General features: G+C 50.4%; 2 long non-coding RNA genes across 2 annotated transcripts; both read left to right on the forward strand.

The window, feature by feature from the left end:
• The first annotated feature begins 3,497 nt into the window (after positions 1–3,497).
• On the forward strand, positions 3,498–4,281 carry LOC308186681. The gene is made up of 2 exons (XR_013944189.1): positions 3,498–3,925; positions 4,040–4,281. It is a non-coding gene; the product is annotated as an uncharacterized lncRNA (long non-coding RNA).
• A 6,116-nt stretch (positions 4,282–10,397) lies between these two features.
• On the forward strand, positions 10,398–11,181 carry LOC308186679. Its single transcript, XR_013944187.1, has 2 exons — positions 10,398–10,825; positions 10,940–11,181. It is a non-coding gene; the product is annotated as an uncharacterized lncRNA (long non-coding RNA).
• Positions 11,182–22,904: the final 11,723 nt, after the last annotated feature.

Consider the following 22,904-nt stretch of genomic DNA (forward strand, 5'->3'; position numbering starts at 1 on the left):
TGAGGGGGGCAGTTGGGAGCTGGTTGTACACCTTTGGGGCCTGAGTCTGGGGTGTGGGGGCTGGGGCTGAGGCCTGGGGCCTGGGGCATGCATCTGGGTGGTGGTGGTGGGGGGTCCAGTTCATGGGGGGGGGTGGGTTGGGAGCTGCTTGTGGACAGTTGGGGTCTGCATCCGGGTGTGGCTGGGGCCCGCTTGTAGACTTCTGCAGCCTGTGTCTGGTGTTTGGGGCTTTTCTGTAGTGTTTGGGGATTGCATTTTGGCTTTGGGATGTGTCTAGAGCTTCTGGGGCCTAGCTGTAGTGCTTGGGGCCTGCGTCTGGGGCTTTTCTGTAGCATTTTTTGTAGCGTGTTTGTGATTTGGGGTCTGTATCCAGGGTTTTGCCTTTTTTGTAGTTTTCAGCTTTGTGTCTGTTTCTTTGTTGGTTGCCTGGGGTTTGGGGTTTGGATCATTAGTCAGTGTCATTAGCGTCGGGGGGTTGATATGAAGGGTTAGGGTTGTGGTTAGAGTTGTTAGGGTTAAAGAGAATAAGGATTTTAGGGTAAGGGGATCAAGGTTGTGGGAATAAAAATGTTTTTGCATAGAGTTACATCGTTTAGAGGGAAGGAAGGTGGTATTGATATATGCTTGCAGTGATAAGAAAGCTTAACAGACAACCTTGTAAAATGCAGACAACCAGAATCCTTAGAGCAATTGGGTGGAAATCACGGTGTAAGAAACATTACCACCTCAAAGAGGAAAACAGTCAAGAAAAAAATAAAATTGACTAGTAACAGGCCAGCAGCTGTGTATTTTCTGTGAAGCACTGGATAGATTGTGAACATGGATTACCCAGTCAATGGGGAAACTGGGGAGGGTCCTGGTCACCGAGAGGAAAAAAAAAATTATATAAACTGTGTTATGGAACTAGTAGGTGGCTTGTGGGACGCCTGCCATTGCAATCGTGAATAAAAATGCTACCTCACTGAGACACTTGCCTGAGCCTATGGTATTGGTTACAGAGTGTTTCTAATAAGGTGTTAGGGTTTTAAGGTTTCAGGGCTAAGGCACTAGGGTTGGGTTTCAGGGTTAGGGTTTCCAGGGTTTAGGGTTAGGATTTTAAGGTTGTTAGGGTTGGAGTTATAAGGGTTAGGGTTTGGGGGTTAGTGTGTTAAGGTTTTAAAGTATTTTGTGGTTTTAGTGTTGATAGGGTTTTTAGGGTTAGGGTCTTAGGGTTTTAGTTATGGTCAGGTATTTAGGGTTAGGGTTTTAAGGTCTTATTTTTTTTTTTTTAAGGTTAGGGTCTCCAGCGGTAGGGCTTTGAGAATCTTTACGTTTTGGGTTAGGGTTTAGAGGGTCTTAATTTTTAGGGTTAGGGCTTTTAGGCGTAGGTCTAGTGGGGTAAATTTTATCGGGTTAGGACTGTAAGGGTTTTTAGGGTTAGGGTTTCTAGGGTTTTTTGGGGTAGGGGTTAGGGTTAGATCCGTGGGAGCCGTAGTGTTAGGGGTCAGGGTTCTTAGGGGTAAGGCCCAATATTAGGGTGGAAGGCCAAACTAAGGGGGGAGCCCCCCCCAAAATTGAAGGGTCGAAGCCCCAATTTAGGGGAAGAAACGTCAAAATTGTGGGGTCCCCCAAAATTGGGCGGAAGAGCTCTTAATATTGGGGGAAACCCAAAAAAGGAGGGTGGGGGACTCTAAAATTGGGGGGACCCCCCAAATTGGTTGTGTCCCCCCCCAGATTGGTTGTGTCCCCCCCAAAATTGGTTGTGTCCCCCCCAATTAGGGGAGGAACCCCCAAAATTGGGTGGGCGAACCCCCATATTGGGGGGGCAGAACACTTAAATGGAAGTGTGAAATTCCAGAATTGAATGTGGACCCCCCAGAACAGTCTTCAGGGGTTTAGTGTGGTAAATTTTATCGGGTTAGGGCTGTAAGGGTTTTTAGGGTTAGGGTTTCTAGGGTTTGTTGGGGTAGGGGTTAGGGTTAGATCCGTGGTTGCCATAGGCTTAGGGGTCAAGGTTCTTAGGGGTTAGGCCTAATATTAGGGCGGAAGGCCAAAATAAGAGGGGGGGAGCCCCCCCCAAAATTGAAGGTTTGAAGCCCCAAGTTAGGGGAAGGAACGTCAAAATTGTGGGGTCCCCCAAAATTGGGCGGAAGAACTTTTAATATTAGGGGGGAACCCAAAAAAGGAGGGTGGGGGACTCTAAAATCGGTTGTGTCCCCCCCAAATTAGGGGAGGAACCCCCAAAATTGGGTGGGTGAACCCCCAAATTGGGGGGAAGAAGACTTAAATGGAAGTGTGAAATTCCAGAATTGGATGTGGACCCCCCAGAACAGTCTTCAGGGGTTTAGTGTGGTAAATTTTATCGGGTTAGGGCTGCAAGGGTTTTTAGGGTTAGGGTTTCTAGGGTTTGTTGGGGTAGGGGTTAGGGTTAGATCCGTGGTTGCCATAGGCTTAGGGGTCAAGGTTCTTAGGGGTTAGGCCTAATATTAGGGCGGAAGGCCAAAATAAGAGGGGAGGAGCCCACCCAAAATTGAAGGGTTGAAGCCCAAAGTTAGGGGAAGGAACGTCAAAATTGTGGGGTCCCCCAAAATTGAGCGGAAGAGCTCTTAATATTGGGGGAAACCCAAAAAAGGAGGGTGGGGGACTCTAAAATTGGTTGTGTCCCCCCCAAAATTGGTTGTGTCCCCCCCAATTAGGGGAGGAACCCCCAAAATTGGGTGGGCGAACCCCCATATTGGGGGGGAAGAACACTTAAATGGAAGTGTGAAATTCCAGAATTGAATGTGGACCCCCCAGAACAGTCTTCAGGGGTTTAGTGTGGTAAATTTTATCGGGTTAGGGCTGCAAGGGTTTTTAGGGTTAGGGTTTCTAGGGTTTGTTGGGGTAGGGGTTAGGGTTAGATCCGTGGTTGCCATAGCGTTAGGGGTCAAGGTTCTTAGGGGTTAGGCCTAATATTAGGGCGGAAGGCCAAAATAAGAGGGGGGGAGCCCCCCCCAAAATCGAAGGGTTGAAGCCCAAAGTTAGGGGAAGGAACGGCCAAATTGTGGGGTCCCCCAAAATTGGGCGGAAGAACTCTTTAATATTAGGGGGGAACCCAAAAAAGGAGGGTGGGGGACTCTACAATTGGGGGGGACCCCCAAAATTGGTCGGGTCCCCCCAAATTAGGGGAGGAACCCCCAAAATTGGGTGGGTGAACCCCCAAATTGGGGGGAAGAAGACTTAAATGGAAGTGTGAAATTCCAGAATTGAATGTGGACCCCCCCCAGACCTGGGGAGGAATCCCCAAACTTGGGGGGGACCCCCAAAATTGGGGTTAAAGCCCCAGATCCCGGGGAGCTAAGCCCCAAATTAAGGGAAGGAACCTCAAACATGTGGTGAGAACCCCAACATTGGGGGAAAGAACCTTAATATTAGGGTGGCAGGCCAAGAAAGGATGGTGGGGGCCTCCAAAATTGTGGGGGGCTTGGAATTGGGGGGAATCCCCAAAATGGAGGGGGAACCCCAAAAGTGGGGGGGGGGCGAAGCACCAAATTAGGGGAAGGAACCCCAAAATTGCGGGGAAGAACTCTGAAATGGAGAGCTGAAAACCCGAAATTGAGGGGAAACCCCCCAAAACGGCGGGAAAACCCTCCATAAACACGAAACCGGTAATGTAACAGAGCAAAAAATGGCGTCCTACGGCAAGGTGCGAGGCTCAATTTTCTGGGGGGTGCTGGGAAATGTAGTTCTTGGCCACCGGGTTTCCGGGAGTCCATATTGTTTTCCCAGAGCATGCCGGGAGATGTAGTTCTCGGACACTGGGCTTCCGGGAGGCCATGTTGGTTTCCCATCTTTGCTAGACTCCGGGTGCTCTGGCTTCACAGAGAAACCCCCAAACTGAAAAATGTACCTGCTAATATATTGGGCTCTAAATGTAGCCCTGGGTTAATTGAATAACAATCCCTGGGTAAGATTGAAGTGCAGGAGGGGTTGGCTACGGTTTTAAGAGCCGGTTTGCAGAAAAGGGATTTCCCGTTAAGAAATGGCATATACTGATTGTTCTCTTCCTTGCTCTGCCAAGACCTGAAGCACATCTTGGAAGCCAGGCAGAATCCGTGGAGCCAATGGAGTTCTCAAGCTCGACTTCAGCTTCTTCCCAGCTAGAAGAAGCAAGGACACGCCGGCTGAGTTCCACAGGCAACGCGCCCATATCTGTAGACGAGGATTTAGAGATGCTACTTTGGGAACTCTCAGACGGCATACTGGAAGCCGAGCTCGACTTGGACCCAGGGAAGGATGAGGATGACCTCCTCCTTGAGCTTTCCAAGATGATTGATGATTGAACTGCATAGTCCTATGGTATAAAAAAAAAAAAAAAAAAAAAAAAAAAAAAAAGAAAACAACTCTTCTTCTTGTTGGATACCCTGAGGTGATCCTTTTTCTAACTGAGGCTTTGCAATGAGACTTAAAGCACAGTTGGAACTGGTAGAAATTGGCAGGATCTGCACTCAGTTGTCCTAAGTTTTCCTGCTGGTCAGAGTTAAGGTCTTGTGCATAGTTCCGTAAGTATAGGTGGCTACCTTTGATATCAAGAGGACAAAACACTTGTTTCTTTTGGCACAGAAAGATGTCCATCGGCACGCTGTGGTGGCTGTGAATTGACGTAGTGATGGAGCGATGCTCTGAAGGCTTAAACGGAAAGCTTCTTCCTTCCGCCCCCCCTTGGCACAGCTCGATGTTGGGCACATTGTGAAGCCTGGGTGTTCTGATTTCTCGGACAGTTGATACCCAAATCCCGGAGTTACTATGTCAACTCTTGACTTTTATTTGTGTATGCCATTGTTTTGACTGTAATCTTTTCAGATGATGAAGCTGTAAGGGTGGGAGGGAGCAAAATAATTATTCTAGCGTTGTGGACCAAACATGCTGCCAGGAGTGGTGGTGGTGGGGTCAGCCCACCCGGCCTTACTTTCAATTATCAGGGATGATAAAATGGTGTGAAAAGCAGCAGCTCTGCGATATGGCTACGCTACCCCCACTCCCTTCTCTTGTGCTGTACCAAAGTTCCCCCAAGCTTTGGTTGGTGCTTTTTGCTGGTGACAGTAGGACTCCAGGGCGAGTAGTCGGGACTCTCCTGCAGTAACTGGGTCAATTAAGGGTTGGTTTAAGTGCCTCCTGGTTTTTAAAATTGCTCCCCTGAGCTGCTGGCTCTGCTGCCTGCTACAGCAAATGTTCGGGTGCCATCAGCGTCGCACTTGGGCGTGGGCAATGACCCTGCGGAGGAGAGCTGAGACTCGCGTGTATTGTGTACCCTGCCGCCAGTGATCGTTTTCCCCTAGCAGATCTATTTTGAATCATTTCCCTAAATTTTAGAGGAACTTTAGGCTCTTTGTGCTATGATTTGTGAAGCTGTAGGGGCCCTCAGGCATTTGCTGCTGGCAGAGGAAAACCGCTTGTCGAATTTGTTGTAAATACTTTCTGTTTGGACAACAACGCCTGTGTGTGTGTGTGTGTGTGTGTGTGTGTGTGTGCGTGCTTTGACGACCCCCTGCGACGCCCCAGCTCCGCGAGGGAACCTTTGAAGCGGCTCTGGGAAAACCTCTGCGGAAGAAACCGCTGCTAGTGACTTGCGGAAAAGGGACTCCACAATCAGTGAGATTGTAAAGTAGGTATGTTTATTCAGCGCTGGGCAGCACGGGAGGTCGTGGGCATGAAGATTGATGACTCTTCCTCGTCACCGCTAGTTGACCTCTTGTCTTTGCACAGACTCAGTTGCTCCTTGGCTCTTGTCCATCTGCAGGACCAGTTTCTCCCAGTTTCTTAAGACAGGCTCACTCTCTTATTAGGAGACTGACCTTGGTAAGGGGCCCAAGGCTTCTTGCTTTAGTTAATTGGCACAATGCACCATAGTTAGCAAAGACGCTAAGTAGCATCCTAGTTTAACGCCGTCAGCGCTCTATCTCTACTTGATAAGATTCTCCTAACTCCCTCTCTCACTGGAGCCCACGCAGCCCTCCGTCCTGCCGAAGGACTTCACGGGGACTTCTGCCGGCTCCGGGTGCCCGCACACAGACAGAAATGGCTTTGAGAGAAAACAATCAGGAGGAGCAGAGCTCAGAGACTGCGGCCGGCTTCGGCCACCTTCCCCTCGCTTTCCCTCTCCGTGTTCAAACCGAGCACTGTTCTGCCGTCAATAAAGCTGGCGCAGGGGCTAAGGGATTTGAAGGGCCTGCTTGTACACCTAAGGGATTTGAGGGCCTGCTTGTACACATTTGGGGACTGCCTCTTTTGGGGGGGGGGGGGTGTTAGGAGCTGCTTGTATACTTTTTTAGGCATTCCTCTGAGAGGGGGTTGGGAGCTTCGTGTATACTGGGGGGGGAGGGCCTCCCTCGAGGTGGAAGCGGGGGGGGTTGGAGCGTTTCTACACTGTAGGGGCCTGCCTGTACACTTTTGGGGCCTGCCTTGGAGGGGTTGGGAACTGCTTGTACACCTTTGGGGCCTGCGTCTGCGCGGGGCGGGGGGGGTTGGGGGGTTGGAGCTGGTTTTAACCTTTCGGGCTTGCATCTGGAGGGGGTTGGGGCCTGCCTTTGGGGGGGTGGTTGTGAGCTGCTTGTATACTGTAGGGGCCTGCTTGTACACCTTTGGGGCCTGCATCTGGGGGGGGGTGGGAGCTGCTTGTACACTGTTAGGGCCTGCTTGGGGGAGGGGTTGAGGCATGTGCCTTGGGGGCATGGGGTTGGGAGCTGCTTCTACGCTGTAGGGGTCTGGGTCTTGGGGGGTTGGGGCTGTTTGTACACCTTTGGGGCGTGCCTCTGGGGAGGATGGGGAGTTGCTTGTACACCTTTGGGGCCTGTGTCTGGGGGGGGGTTGGGGCCTGTGCCGGGGGGCTTGGGAGCTGCTTGTACGCTCTAGGGTCCTCTGGCAGGCTTTGGGGCCTCCCTTTGAGGGGGGCAGTTGGGAGCTGGTTGTACACCTTTGGGGCCTGAGTCTGGGGTGTGGGGGCTGGGGCTGAGGCCTGGGGCCTGGGGCATGCATCTGGGTGGTGGTGGTGGGGGGTCCAGTTCATGGGGGGGGTGGGTTGGGAGCTGCTTGTGGACAGTTGGGGTCTGCATCCGGGTGTGGCTGGGGCCCGCTTGTAGACTTCTGCAGCCTGTGTCTGGTGTTTGGGGGCTTTTCTGTAGTGTTTGGGGATCGCATTTTGGCTTTGGGATGTGTCTAGAGCTTCTGGGGCCTAGCTGTAGTGCTTGGGGCCTGCGTCTGGGGCTTTTCTGTAGCATTTTTTGTAGCGTGTTTGTGATTTGGGGTCTGTATCCAGGGTTTTGCCTTTTTTGTAGTTTTCAGCTTTGTGTCTGTTTCTTTGTTGGTTGCCTGGGGTTTGGGGTTTGGATCATTAGTCAGTGTCATTAGCGTCGGGGGGTTGATATGAAGGGTTAGGGTTGTGGTTAGAGTTGTTAGGGTTAAAGAGAATAAGGATTTTAGGGTAAGGGGATCAAGGTTGTGGGAATAAAAATGTTTTTGCATAGAGTTACATCGTTTAGAGGGAAGGAAGGTGGTATTGATATATGCTTGCAGTGATAAGAAAGCTTAACAGACAACCTTGTAAAATGCAGACAACCAGAATCCTTAGAGCAATTGGGTGGAAATCACGGTGTAAGAAACATTACCACCTCAAAGAGGAAAACAGTCAAGAAAAAAATAAAATTGACTAGTAACAGGCCAGCAGCTGTGTATTTTCTGTGAAGCACTGGATAGATTGTGAACATGGATTACCCAGTCAATGGGGAAACTGGGGAGGGTCCTGGTCACCGAGAGGAAAAAAAAAATTATATAAACTGTGTTATGGAACTAGTAGGTGGCTTGTGGGACGCCTGCCATTGCAATCGTGAATAAAAATGCTACCTCACTGAGACACTTGCCTGAGCCTATGGTATTGGTTACAGAGTGTTTCTAATAAGGTGTTAGGGTTTTAAGGTTTCAGGGCTAAGGCACTAGGGTTGGGTTTCAGGGTTAGGGTTTCCAGGGTTTAGGGTTAGGATTTTAAGGTTGTTAGGGTTGGAGTTATAAGGGTTAGGGTTTGGGGGTTAGTGTGTTAAGGTTTTAAAGTATTTTGTGGTTTTAGTGTTGATAGGGTTTTTAGGGTTAGGGTCTTAGGGTTTTAGTTATGGTCAGGTATTTAGGGTTAGGGTTTTAAGGTCTTATTTTTTTTTTTTTAAGGTTAGGGTCTCCAGCGGTAGGGCTTTGAGAATCTTTACGTTTTGGGTTAGGGTTTAGAGGGTCTTAATTTTTAGGGTTAGGGCTTTTAGGCGTAGGTCTAGTGGGGTAAATTTTATCGGGTTAGGACTGTAAGGGTTTTTAGGGTTAGGGTTTCTAGGGTTTTTTGGGGTAGGGGTTAGGGTTAGATCCGTGGGAGCCGTAGTGTTAGGGGTCAGGGTTCTTAGGGGTAAGGCCCAATATTAGGGTGGAAGGCCAAACTAAGGGGGGAGCCCCCCCCAAAATTGAAGGGTCGAAGCCCCAATTTAGGGGAAGAAACGTCAAAATTGTGGGGTCCCCCAAAATTGGGCGGAAGAGCTCTTAATATTGGGGGAAACCCAAAAAAGGAGGGTGGGGGACTCTAAAATTGGGGGGACCCCCCAAATTGGTTGTGTCCCCCCCCAGATTGGTTGTGTCCCCCCCAAAATTGGTTGTGTCCCCCCCAATTAGGGGAGGAACCCCCAAAATTGGGTGGGCGAACCCCCATATTGGGGGGGCAGAACACTTAAATGGAAGTGTGAAATTCCAGAATTGAATGTGGACCCCCCAGAACAGTCTTCAGGGGTTTAGTGTGGTAAATTTTATCGGGTTAGGGCTGTAAGGGTTTTTAGGGTTAGGGTTTCTAGGGTTTGTTGGGGTAGGGGTTAGGGTTAGATCCGTGGTTGCCATAGGCTTAGGGGTCAAGGTTCTTAGGGGTTAGGCCTAATATTAGGGCGGAAGGCCAAAATAAGAGGGGGGGAGCCCCCCCCAAAATTGAAGGTTTGAAGCCCCAAGTTAGGGGAAGGAACGTCAAAATTGTGGGGTCCCCCAAAATTGGGCGGAAGAACTTTTAATATTAGGGGGGAACCCAAAAAAGGAGGGTGGGGGACTCTAAAATCGGTTGTGTCCCCCCCAAATTAGGGGAGGAACCCCCAAAATTGGGTGGGTGAACCCCCAAATTGGGGGGAAGAAGACTTAAATGGAAGTGTGAAATTCCAGAATTGGATGTGGACCCCCCAGAACAGTCTTCAGGGGTTTAGTGTGGTAAATTTTATCGGGTTAGGGCTGCAAGGGTTTTTAGGGTTAGGGTTTCTAGGGTTTGTTGGGGTAGGGGTTAGGGTTAGATCCGTGGTTGCCATAGGCTTAGGGGTCAAGGTTCTTAGGGGTTAGGCCTAATATTAGGGCGGAAGGCCAAAATAAGAGGGGAGGAGCCCACCCAAAATTGAAGGGTTGAAGCCCAAAGTTAGGGGAAGGAACGTCAAAATTGTGGGGTCCCCCAAAATTGAGCGGAAGAGCTCTTAATATTGGGGGAAACCCAAAAAAGGAGGGTGGGGGACTCTAAAATTGGTTGTGTCCCCCCCAAAATTGGTTGTGTCCCCCCCAATTAGGGGAGGAACCCCCAAAATTGGGTGGGCGAACCCCCATATTGGGGGGGAAGAACACTTAAATGGAAGTGTGAAATTCCAGAATTGAATGTGGACCCCCCAGAACAGTCTTCAGGGGTTTAGTGTGGTAAATTTTATCGGGTTAGGGCTGCAAGGGTTTTTAGGGTTAGGGTTTCTAGGGTTTGTTGGGGTAGGGGTTAGGGTTAGATCCGTGGTTGCCATAGCGTTAGGGGTCAAGGTTCTTAGGGGTTAGGCCTAATATTAGGGCGGAAGGCCAAAATAAGAGGGGGGGAGCCCCCCCCAAAATCGAAGGGTTGAAGCCCAAAGTTAGGGGAAGGAACGGCCAAATTGTGGGGTCCCCCAAAATTGGGCGGAAGAACTCTTTAATATTAGGGGGGAACCCAAAAAAGGAGGGTGGGGGACTCTACAATTGGGGGGGACCCCCAAAATTGGTCGGGTCCCCCCAAATTAGGGGAGGAACCCCCAAAATTGGGTGGGTGAACCCCCAAATTGGGGGGAAGAAGACTTAAATGGAAGTGTGAAATTCCAGAATTGAATGTGGACCCCCCCCAGACCTGGGGAGGAATCCCCAAACTTGGGGGGGACCCCCAAAATTGGGGTTAAAGCCCCAGATCCCGGGGAGCTAAGCCCCAAATTAAGGGAAGGAACCTCAAACATGTGGTGAGAACCCCAACATTGGGGGAAAGAACCTTAATATTAGGGTGGCAGGCCAAGAAAGGATGGTGGGGGCCTCCAAAATTGTGGGGGGCTTGGAATTGGGGGGAATCCCCAAAATGGAGGGGGAACCCCAAAAGTGGGGGGGGGGCGAAGCACCAAATTAGGGGAAGGAACCCCAAAATTGCGGGGAAGAACTCTGAAATGGAGAGCTGAAAACCCGAAATTGAGGGGAAACCCCCCAAAACGGCGGGAAAACCCTCCATAAACACGAAACCGGTAATGTAACAGAGCAAAAAATGGCGTCCTACGGCAAGGTGCGAGGCTCAATTTTCTGGGGGGTGCTGGGAAATGTAGTTCTTGGCCACCGGGTTTCCGGGAGTCCATATTGTTTTCCCAGAGCATGCCGGGAGATGTAGTTCTCGGACACTGGGCTTCCGGGAGGCCATGTTGGTTTCCCATCTTTGCTAGACTCCGGGTGCTCTGGCTTCACAGAGAAACCCCCAAACTGAAAAATGTACCTGCTAATATATTGGGCTCTAAATGTAGCCCTGGGTTAATTGAATAACAATCCCTGGGTAAGATTGAAGTGCAGGAGGGGTTGGCTACGGTTTTAAGAGCCGGTTTGCAGAAAAGGGATTTCCCGTTAAGAAATGGCATATACTGATTGTTCTCTTCCTTGCTCTGCCAAGACCTGAAGCACATCTTGGAAGCCAGGCAGAATCCGTGGAGCCAATGGAGTTCTCAAGCTCGACTTCAGCTTCTTCCCAGCTAGAAGAAGCAAGGACACGCCGGCTGAGTTCCACAGGCAACGCGCCCATATCTGTAGACGAGGATTTAGAGATGCTACTTTGGGAACTCTCAGACGGCATACTGGAAGCCGAGCTCGACTTGGACCCAGGGAAGGATGAGGATGACCTCCTCCTTGAGCTTTCCAAGATGATTGATGATTGAACTGCATAGTCCTATGGTATAAAAAAAAAAAAAAAAAAAAAAAAAAAAAAAAGAAAACAACTCTTCTTCTTGTTGGATACCCTGAGGTGATCCTTTTTCTAACTGAGGCTTTGCAATGAGACTTAAAGCACAGTTGGAACTGGTAGAAATTGGCAGGATCTGCACTCAGTTGTCCTAAGTTTTCCTGCTGGTCAGAGTTAAGGTCTTGTGCATAGTTCCGTAAGTATAGGTGGCTACCTTTGATATCAAGAGGACAAAACACTTGTTTCTTTTGGCACAGAAAGATGTCCATCGGCACGCTGTGGTGGCTGTGAATTGACGTAGTGATGGAGCGATGCTCTGAAGGCTTAAACGGAAAGCTTCTTCCTTCCGCCCCCCCTTGGCACAGCTCGATGTTGGGCACATTGTGAAGCCTGGGTGTTCTGATTTCTCGGACAGTTGATACCCAAATCCCGGAGTTACTATGTCAACTCTTGACTTTTATTTGTGTATGCCATTGTTTTGACTGTAATCTTTTCAGATGATGAAGCTGTAAGGGTGGGAGGGAGCAAAATAATTATTCTAGCGTTGTGGACCAAACATGCTGCCAGGAGTGGTGGTGGTGGGGTCAGCCCACCCGGCCTTACTTTCAATTATCAGGGATGATAAAATGGTGTGAAAAGCAGCAGCTCTGCGATATGGCTACGCTACCCCCACTCCCTTCTCTTGTGCTGTACCAAAGTTCCCCCAAGCTTTGGTTGGTGCTTTTTGCTGGTGACAGTAGGACTCCAGGGCGAGTAGTCGGGACTCTCCTGCAGTAACTGGGTCAATTAAGGGTTGGTTTAAGTGCCTCCTGGTTTTTAAAATTGCTCCCCTGAGCTGCTGGCTCTGCTGCCTGCTACAGCAAATGTTCGGGTGCCATCAGCGTCGCACTTGGGCGTGGGCAATGACCCTGCGGAGGAGAGCTGAGACTCGCGTGTATTGTGTACCCTGCCGCCAGTGATCGTTTTCCCCTAGCAGATCTATTTTGAATCATTTCCCTAAATTTTAGAGGAACTTTAGGCTCTTTGTGCTATGATTTGTGAAGCTGTAGGGGCCCTCAGGCATTTGCTGCTGGCAGAGGAAAACCGCTTGTCGAATTTGTTGTAAATACTTTCTGTTTGGACAACAACGCCTGTGTGTGTGTGTGTGTGTGTGTGTTTGTGTGTGCGTGCTTTGACGACCCCCTGCGACGCCCCAGCTCCGCGAGGGAACCTTTGAAGCGGCTCTGGGAAAACCTCTGCGGAAGAAACCGCTGCTAGTGACTTGCGGAAAAGGGACTCCACAATCAGTGAGATTGTAAAGTAGGTATGTTTATTCAGCGCTGGGCAGCACGGGAGGTCGTGGGCATGAAGATTGATGACTCTTCCTCGTCACCGCTAGTTGACCTCTTGTCTTTGCACAGACTCAGTTGCTCCTTGGCTCTTGTCCATCTGCAGGACCAGTTTCTCCCAGTTTCTTAAGACAGGCTCACTCTCTTATTAGGAGACTGACCTTGGTAAGGGGCCCAAGGCTTCTTGCTTTAGTTAATTGGCACAATGCACCATAGTTAGCAAAGACGCTAAGTAGCATCCTAGTTTAACGCCGTCAGCGCTCTATCTCTACTTGATAAGATTCTCCTAACTCCCTCTCTCACTGGAGCCCACGCAGCCCTCCGTCCTGCCGAAGGACTTCACGGGGACTTCTGCCGGCTCCGGGTGCCCGCACACAGACAGAAATGGCTTTGAGAGAAAACAATCAGGAGGAGCAGAGCTCAGAGACTGCGGCCGGCTTCGGCCACCTTCCCCTCGCTTTCCCTCTCCGTGTTCAAACCGAGCACTGTTCTGCCGTCAATAAAGCTGGCGCAGGGGCTAAGGGATTTGAAGGGCCTGCTTGTACACCTAAGGGATTTGAGGGCCTGCTTGTACACATTTGGGGACTGCCTCTTTTGGGGGGGGGGGGGGTGTTAGGAGCTGCTTGTATACTTTTTTAGGCATTCCTCTGAGAGGGGGTTGGGAGCTTCGTGTATACTGGGGGGGGAGGGCCTCCCTCGAGGTGGAAGCGGGGGGGGTTGGAGCGTTTCTACACTGTAGGGGCCTGCCTGTACACTTTTGGGGCCTGCCTTGGAGGGGTTGGGAACTGCTTGTACACCTTTGGGGCCTGCGTCTGCGCGGGGCGGGGGGGGTTGGGGGGTTGGAGCTGGTTTTAACCTTTCGGGCTTGCATCTGGAGGGGGTTGGGGCCTGCCTTTGGGGGGGTGGTTGTGAGCTGCTTGTATACTGTAGGGGCCTGCTTGTACACCTTTGGGGCCTGCATCTGGGGGGGGGTGGGAGCTGCTTGTACACTGTTAGGGCCTGCCTTGGGGGAGGGGTTGAGGCATGTGCCTTGGGGGCATGGGGTTGGGAGCTGCTTCTACGCTGTAGGGGTCTGGGTCTTGGGGGGTTGGGGCTGTTTGTACACCTTTGGGGCGTGCCTCTGGGGAGGATGGGGAGTTGCTTGTACACCTTTGGGGCCTGTGTCTGGGGGGGGGTTGGGGCCTGTGCCGGGGGGCTTGGGAGCTGCTTGTACGCTCTAGGGTCCTCTGGCAGGCTTTGGGGCCTCCCTTTGAGGGGGGCAGTTGGGAGCTGGTTGTACACCTTTGGGGCCTGAGTCTGGGGTGTGGGGGCTGGGGCTGAGGCCTGGGGCCTGGGGCATGCATCTGGGTGGTGGTGGTGGGGGGTCCAGTTCATGGGGGGGGTGGGTTGGGAGCTGCTTGTGGACAGTTGGGGTCTGCATCCGGGTGTGGCTGGGGCCCGCTTGTAGACTTCTGCAGCCTGTGTCTGGTGTTTGGGGGCTTTTCTGTAGTGTTTGGGGATCGCATTTTGGCTTTGGGATGTGTCTAGAGCTTCTGGGGCCTAGCTGTAGTGCTTGGGGCCTGCGTCTGGGGCTTTTCTGTAGCATTTTTTGTAGCGTGTTTGTGATTTGGGGTCTGTATCCAGGGTTTTGCCTTTTTTGTAGTTTTCAGCTTTGTGTCTGTTTCTTTGTTGGTTGCCTGGGGTTTGGGGTTTGGATCATTAGTCAGTGTCATTAGCGTCGGGGGGTTGATATGAAGGGTTAGGGTTGTGGTTAGAGTTGTTAGGGTTAAAGAGAATAAGGATTTTAGGGTAAGGGGATCAAGGTTGTGGGAATAAAAATGTTTTTGCATAGAGTTACATCGTTTAGAGGGAAGGAAGGTGGTATTGATATATGCTTGCAGTGATAAGAAAGCTTAACAGACAACCTTGTAAAATGCAGACAACCAGAATCCTTAGAGCAATTGGGTGGAAATCACGGTGTAAGAAACATTACCACCTCAAAGAGGAAAACAGTCAAGAAAAAAATAAAATTGACTAGTAACAGGCCAGCAGCTGTGTATTTTCTGTGAAGCACTGGATAGATTGTGAACATGGATTACCCAGTCAATGGGGAAACTGGGGAGGGTCCTGGTCACCGAGAGGAAAAAAAAAATTATATAAACTGTGTTATGGAACTAGTAGGTGGCTTGTGGGACGCCTGCCATTGCAATCGTGAATAAAAATGCTACCTCACTGAGACACTTGCCTGAGCCTATGGTATTGGTTACAGAGTGTTTCTAATAAGGTGTTAGGGTTTTAAGGTTTCAGGGCTAAGGCACTAGGGTTGGGTTTCAGGGTTAGGGTTTCCAGGGTTTAGGGTTAGGATTTTAAGGTTGTTAGGGTTGGAGTTATAAGGGTTAGGGTTTGGGGGTTAGTGTGTTAAGGTTTTAAAGTATTTTGTGGTTTTAGTGTTGATAGGGTTTTTAGGGTTAGGGTCTTAGGGTTTTAGTTATGGTCAGGTATTTAGGGTTAGGGTTTTAAGGTCTTATTTTTTTTTTTTTAAGGTTAGGGTCTCCAGCGGTAGGGCTTTGAGAATCTTTACGTTTTGGGTTAGGGTTTAGAGGGTCTTAATTTTTAGGGTTAGGGCTTTTAGGCGTAGGTCTAGTGGGGTAAATTTTATCGGGTTAGGACTGTAAGGGTTTTTAGGGTTAGGGTTTCTAGGGTTTTTTGGGGTAGGGGTTAGGGTTAGATCCGTGGGAGCCGTAGTGTTAGGGGTCAGGGTTCTTAGGGGTAAGGCCCAATATTAGGGTGGAAGGCCAAACTAAGGGGGGAGCCCCCCCCAAAATTGAAGGGTCGAAGCCCCAATTTAGGGGAAGAAACGTCAAAATTGTGGGGTCCCCCAAAATTGGGCGGAAGAGCTCTTAATATTGGGGGAAACCCAAAAAAGGAGGGTGGGGGACTCTAAAATTGGGGGGACCCCCCAAATTGGTTGTGTCCCCCCCCAGATTGGTTGTGTCCCCCCCAAAATTGGTTGTGTCCCCCCCAATTAGGGGAGGAACCCCCAAAATTGGGTGGGCGAACCCCCATATTGGGGGGGCAGAACACTTAAATGGAAGTGTGAAATTCCAGAATTGAATGTGGACCCCCCAGAACAGTCTTCAGGGGTTTAGTGTGGTAAATTTTATCGGGTTAGGGCTGTAAGGGTTTTTAGGGTTAGGGTTTCTAGGGTTTGTTGGGGTAGGGGTTAGGGTTAGATCCGTGGTTGCCATAGGCTTAGGGGTCAAGGTTCTTAGGGGTTAGGCCTAATATTAGGGCGGAAGGCCAAAATAAGAGGGGGGGAGCCCCCCCCAAAATTGAAGGTTTGAAGCCCCAAGTTAGGGGAAGGAACGTCAAAATTGTGGGGTCCCCCAAAATTGGGCGGAAGAACTTTTAATATTAGGGGGGAACCCAAAAAAGGAGGGTGGGGGACTCTAAAATCGGTTGTGTGTCCCCCCCAAATTAGGGGAGGAACCCCCAAAATTGGGTGGGTGAACCCCCAAATTGGGGGGAAGAAGACTTAAATGGAAGTGTGAAATTCCAGAATTGGATTGTGGACCCCCAGAACAGTCTTCAGGGGTTTAGTGTGGTAAATTTTATCGGGTTAGGGCTGCAAGGGTTTTTAGGGTTAGGGTTTCTAGGGTTTGTTGGGGTAGGGGTTAGGGTTAGATCGTGGTTGCCATAGGCTTAGGGGTCAAGGTTCTTAGGGGTTAGGCCTAATATTAGGGCGGAAGGCCAAAATAAGAGGGGAGGAGCCCACCCAAAATTGAAGGGTTGAAGCCCAAAGTTAGGGGAAGGAACGTCAAAATTGTGGGGTCCCCCAAAATTGAGCGGAAGAGCTCTTAATATTGGGGGAAACCCAAAAAAGGAGGGTGGGGGACTCTAAAATTGGTTGTGTCCCCCCAAAATTGGTTGTGTCCCCCCCAATTAGGGGAGGAACCCCCAAAATTGGGTGGGCGAACCCCCATATTGGGGGGGGAAGAACACTTAAATGGAAGTGTGAAATTCCAGAATTGAATGTGGACCCCCCAGAACAGTCTTCAGGGGTTTAGTGTGGTAAATTTTATCGGGTTAGGGCTGCAAGGGTTTTTAGGGTTAGGGTTTCTAGGGTTTGTTGGGGTAGGGGTTAGGGTTAGATCCGTGGTTGCCATAGCGTTAGGGGTCAAGGTTCTTAGGGGTTAGGCCTAATATTAGGGCGGAAGGCCAAAATAAGAGGGGGGGAGCCCCCCCCAAAATCGAAGGGTTGAAGCCCAAAGTTAGGGGAAGGAACGGCCAAATTGTGGGGTCCCCCAAAATTGGGCGGAAGAACTCTTTAATATTAGGGGGGAACCCAAAAAAGGAGGGTGGGGGACTCTACAATTGGGGGGGACCCCCAAAATTGGTCGGGTCCCCCCAAATTAGGGGAGGAACCCCCAAAATTGGGTGGGTGAACCCCCAAATTGGGGGGAAGAAGACTTAAATGGAAGTGTGAAATTCCAGAATTGAATGTGGACCCCCCCCAGACCTGGGGAGGAATCCCCAAACTTGGGGGGGACCCCCAAAATTGGGGTTAAAGCCCCAGATCCCGGGGAGCTAAGCCCCAAATTAAGGGAAGGAACCTCAAACATGTGGTGAGAACCCCAACATTGGGGGAAAGAACCTTAATATTAGGGTGGCAGGCCAAGAAAGGATGGTGGGGGCCTCCAAAATTGTGGGGGGCTTGGAATTGGGGGGAATCCCCAAAATGGAGGGGGAACCCCAAAAGTGGGGGGGGGGCGAAGCACCAAATTAGGGGAAGGAACCCCAAAATTGCGGGGAAGAACTCTGAAATGGAGAGCTGAAAACCCGAAATTGAGGGGAAACCCCCCAAAACGGCGGGAAAACCCTCCATAAACACGAAACCGGTAATGTAACAGAGCAAAAAATGGCGTCCTACGGCAAGGTGCGAGGCTCAATTTTCTGGGGGGTGCTGGGAAATGTAGTTCTTGGCCACCGGGTTTCCGGGAGTCCATATTGTTTTCCCAGAGCATGCCGGGAGATGTAGTTCTCGGACACTGGGCTTCCGGGAGGCCATGTTGGTTTCCCATCTTTGCTAGACTCCGGGTGCTCTGGCTTCACAGAGAAACCCCCAAACTGAAAAATGTACCTGCTAATATATTGGGCTCTAAATGTAGCCCTGGGTTAATTGAATAACAATCCCTGGGTAAGATTGAAGTGCAGGAGGGGTTGGCTACGGTTTTAAGAGCCGGTTTGCAGAAAAGGGATTTCCCGTTAAGAAATGGCATATACTGATTGTTCTCTTCCTTGCTCTGCCAAGACCTCAAGCACATCTTGGAAGCCAGGCAGAATCCGTGGAGCCAATGGAGTTCTCAAGCTCGACTTCAGCTTCTTCCCAGCTAGAAGAAGCAAGGACACGCCGGCTGAGTTCCACAGGCAACGCGCCCGTATCTGTAGACGAGGATTTAGAGATGCTACTTTGGGAACTCTCAGACGGCATACTGGAAGCCGAGCTCGACTTGGACCCAGGGAAGGATGAGGATGACCTCCTCCTTGAGCTTTCCAAGATGATTGATGATTGAACTGCATAGTCCTATGGTATAAAAAAAAAAAAAAAAAAAAAAAAAAAAAAAAAAGAAAACAACTCTTCTTCTTGTTGGATACCCTGAGGTGATCCTTTTTCTAACTGAGGCTTTGCAATGAGACTTAAAGCACAGTTGGAACTGGTAGAAATTGGCAGGATCTGCACTCAGTTGTCCTAAGTTTTCCTGCTGGTCAGAGTTAAGGTCTTGTGCATAGTTCCGTAAGTATAGGTGGCTACCTTTGATATCAAGAGGACAAAACACTTGTTTCTTTTGGCACAGAAAGATGTCCATCGGCACGCTGTGGTGGCTGTGAATTGACGTAGTGATGGAGCGATGCTCTGAAGGCTTAAACGGAAAGCTTCTTCCTTCCGCCCCCCCTTGGCACAGCTCGATGTTGGGCACATTGTGAAGCCTGGGTGTTCTGATTTCTCGGACAGTTGATACCCAAATCCCGGAGTTACTATGTCAACTCTTGACTTTTATTTGTGTATGCCATTGTTTTGACTGTAATCTTTTCAGATGATGAAGCTGTAAGGGTGGGAGGGAGCAAAATAATTATTCTAGCGTTGTGGACCAAACATGCTGCCAGGAGTGGTGGTGGTGGGGTCAGCCCACCCGGCCTTACTTTCAATTATCAGGGATGATAAAATGGTGTGAAAAGCAGCAGCTCTGCGATATGGCTACGCTACCCCCACTCCCTTCTCTTGTGCTGTACCAAAGTTCCCCCAAGCTTTGGTTGGTGCTTTTTGCTGGTGACAGTAGGACTCCAGGGCGAGTAGTCGGGACTCTCCTGCAGTAACTGGGTCAATTAAGGGTTGGTTTAAGTGCCTCCTGGTTTTTAAAATTGCTCCCCTGAGCTGCTGGCTCTGCTGCCTGCTACAGCAAATGTTCGGGTGCCATCAGCGTCGCACTTGGGCGTGGGCAATGACCCTGCGGAGGAGAGCTGAGACTCGCGTGTATTGTGTACCCTGCCGCCAGTGATCGTTTTCCCCTAGCAGATCTATTTTGAATCATTTCCCTAAATTTTAGAGGAACTTTAGGCTCTTTGTGCTATGATTTGTGAAGCTGTAGGGGCCCTCAGGCATTTGCTGCTGGCAGAGGAAAACCGCTTGTCGAATTTGTTGTAAATACTTTCTGTTTGGACAACAACGCCTGTGTGTGTGTGTGTGTGTGTGTGTGTGTGTGTGCGTGCTTTGACGACCCCCTGCGACGCCCCAGCTCCGCGAGGGAACCTTTGAAGCGGCTCTGGGAAAACCTCTGCGGAAGAAACCGCTGCTAGTGACTTGCGGAAAAGGGACTCCACAATCAGTGAGATTGTAAAGTAGGTATGTTTATTCAGCGCTGGGCAGCACGGGAGGTCGTGGGCATGAAGATTGATGACTCTTCCTCGTCACCGCTAGTTGACCTCTTGTCTTTGCACAGACTCAGTTGCTCCTTGGCTCTTGTCCATCTGCAGGACCAGTTTCTCCCAGTTTCTTAAGACAGGCTCACTCTCTTATTAGGAGACTGACCTTGGTAAGGGGCCCAAGGCTTCTTGCTTTAGTTAATTGGCACAATGCACCATAGTTAGCAAAGACGCTAAGTAGCATCCTAGTTTAACGCCGTCAGCGCTCTATCTCTACTTGATAAGATTCTCCTAACTCCCTCTCTCACTGGAGCCCACGCAGCCCTCCGTCCTGCCGAAGGACTTCACGGGGACTTCTGCCGGCTCCGGGTGCCCGCACACAGACAGAAATGGCTTTGAGAGAAAACAATCAGGAGGAGCAGAGCTCAGAGACTGCGGCCGGCTTCGGCCACCTTCCCCTCGCTTTCCCTCTCCGTGTTCAAACCGAGCACTGTTCTGCCGTCAATAAAGCTGGCGCAGGGGCTAAGGGATTTGAAGGGCCTGCTTGTACACCTAAGGGATTTGAGGGCCTGCTTGTACACATTTGGGGACTGCCTCTTTTGGGGGGGGGGGGGGTGTTAGGAGCTGCTTGTATACTTTTTTAGGCATTCCTCTGAGAGGGGGTTGGGAGCTTCGTGTATACTGGGGGGGGAGGGCCTCCCTCGAGGTGGAAGCGGGGGGGGTTGGAGCGTTTCTACACTGTAGGGGCCTGCCTGTACACTTTTGGGGCCTGCCTTGGAGGGGTTGGGAACTGCTTGTACACCTTTGGGGCCTGCGTCTGCGCGGGGCGGGGGGGGTTGGGGGGTTGGAGCTGGTTTTAACCTTTCGGGCTTGCATCTGGAGGGGGTTGGGGCCTGCCTTTGGGGGGGTGGTTGTGAGCTGCTTGTATACTGTAGGGGCCTGCTTGTACACCTTTGGGGCCTGCATCTGGGGGGGGGTGGGAGCTGCTTGTACACTGTTAGGGCCTGCCTTGGGGGAGGGGTTGAGGCATGTGCCTTGGGGGCATGGGGTTGGGAGCTGCTTCTACGCTGTAGGGGTCTGGGTCTTGGGGGGTTGGGGCTGTTTGTACACCTTTGGGGCGTGCCTCTGGGGAGGATGGGGAGTTGCTTGTACACCTTTGGGGCCTGTGTCTGGGGGGGGGTTGGGGCCTGTGCCGGGGGGCTTGGGAGCTGCTTGTACGCTCTAGGGTCCTCTGGCAGGCTTTGGGGCCTCCCTTTGAGGGGGGCAGTTGGGAGCTGGTTGTACACCTTTGGGGCCTGAGTCTGGGGTGTGGGGGCTGGGGCTGAGGCCTGGGGCCTGGGGCATGCATCTGGGTGGTGGTGGTGGGGGGTCCAGTTCATGGGGGGGGTGGGTTGGGAGCTGCTTGTGGACAGTTGGGGTCTGCATCCGGGTGTGGCTGGGGCCCGCTTGTAGACTTCTGCAGCCTGTGTCTGGTGTTTGGGGGCTTTTCTGTAGTGTTTGGGGATCGCATTTTGGCTTTGGGATGTGTCTAGAGCTTCTGGGGCCTAGCTGTAGTGCTTGGGGCCTGCGTCTGGGGCTTTTCTGTAGCATTTTTTGTAGCGTGTTTGTGATTTGGGGTCTGTATCCAGGGTTTTGCCTTTTTTGTAGTTTTCAGCTTTGTGTCTGTTTCTTTGTTGGTTGCCTGGGGTTTGGGGTTTGGATCATTAGTCAGTGTCATTAGCGTCGGGGGGTTGATATGAAGGGTTAGGGTTGTGGTTAGAGTTGTTAGGGTTAAAGAGAATAAGGATTTTAGGGTAAGGGGATCAAGGTTGTGGGAATAAAAATGTTTTTGCATAGAGTTACATCGTTTAGAGGGAAGGAAGGTGGTATTGATATATGCTTGCAGTGATAAGAAAGCTTAACAGACAACCTTGTAAAATGCAGACAACCAGAATCCTTAGAGCAATTGGGTGGAAATCACGGTGTAAGAAACATTACCACCTCAAAGAGGAAAACAGTCAAGAAAAAAATAAAATTGACTAGTAACAGGCCAGCAGCTGTGTATTTTCTGTGAAGCACTGGATAGATTGTGAACATGGATTACCCAGTCAATGGGGAAACTGGGGAGGGTCCTGGTCACCGAGAGGAAAAAAAAAATTATATAAACTGTGTTATGGAACTAGTAGGTGGCTTGTGGGACGCCTGCCATTGCAATCGTGAATAAAAATGCTACCTCACTGAGATACTTGCCTGAGCCTATGGTATTGGTTACAGAGTGTTTCTAATAAGGTGTTAGGGTTTTAAGGTTTCAGGGCTAAGGCACTAGGGTTGGGTTTCAGGGTTAGGGTTTCCAGGGTTTAGGGTTAGGATTTTAAGGTTGTTAGGGTTGGAGTTATAAGGGTTAGGGTTTGGGGGTTAGTGTGTTAAGGTTTTAAAGTATTTTGTGGTTTTAGTGTTGATAGGGTTTTTAGGGTTAGGGTCTTAGGGTTTTAGTTATGGTCAGGTATTTAGGGTTAGGGTTTTAAGGTCTTATTTTTTTTTTTTTAAGGTTAGGGTCTCCAGCGGTAGGGCTTTGAGAATCTTTACGTTTTGGGTTAGGGTTTAGAGGGTCTTAATTTTTAGGGTTAGGGCTTTTAGGCGTAGGTCTAGTGGGGTAAATTTTATCGGGTTAGGACTGTAAGGGTTTTTAGGGTTAGGGTTTCTAGGGTTTTTTGGGGTAGGGGTTAGGGTTAGATCCGTGGGAGCCGTAGTGTTAGGGGTCAGGGTTCTTAGGGGTAAGGCCCAATATTAGGGTGGAAGGCCAAACTAAGGGGGGAGCCCCCCCCAAAATTGAAGGGTCGAAGCCCCAATTTAGGGGAAGAAACGTCAAAATTGTGGGGTCCCCCAAAATTGGGCGGAAGAGCTCTTAATATTGGGGGAAACCCAAAAAAGGAGGGTGGGGGACTCTAAAATTGGGGGGACCCCCCAAATTGGTTGTGTCCCCCCCCAGATTGGTTGTGTCCCCCCCAAAATTGGTTGTGTCCCCCCCAATTAGGGGAGGAACCCCCAAAATTGGGTGGGCGAACCCCCATATTGGGGGGGCAGAACACTTAAATGGAAGTGTGAAATTCCAGAATTGAATGTGGACCCCCCAGAACAGTCTTCAGGGGTTTAGTGTGGTAAATTTTATCGGGTTAGGGCTGTAAGGGTTTTTAGGGTTAGGGTTTCTAGGGTTTGTTGGGGTAGGGGTTAGGGTTAGATCCGTGGTTGCCATAGGCTTAGGGGTCAAGGTTCTTAGGGGTTAGGCCTAATATTAGGGCGGAAGGCCAAAATAAGAGGGGGGGAGCCCCCCCCAAAATTGAAGGTTTGAAGCCCCAAGTTAGGGGAAGGAACGTCAAAATTGTGGGGTCCCCCAAAATTGGGCGGAAGAACTTTTAATATTAGGGGGGAACCCAAAAAAGGAGGGTGGGGGATTCTAAAATCAGTTGTGTCCC

Source organism: Anser brachyrhynchus, assembly GCF_964034855.1.
Source record: "Anser brachyrhynchus genome assembly, contig: SCAFFOLD_439, whole genome shotgun sequence".
Lineage (NCBI taxonomy): Eukaryota > Metazoa > Chordata > Aves > Anseriformes > Anatidae > Anser > Anser brachyrhynchus.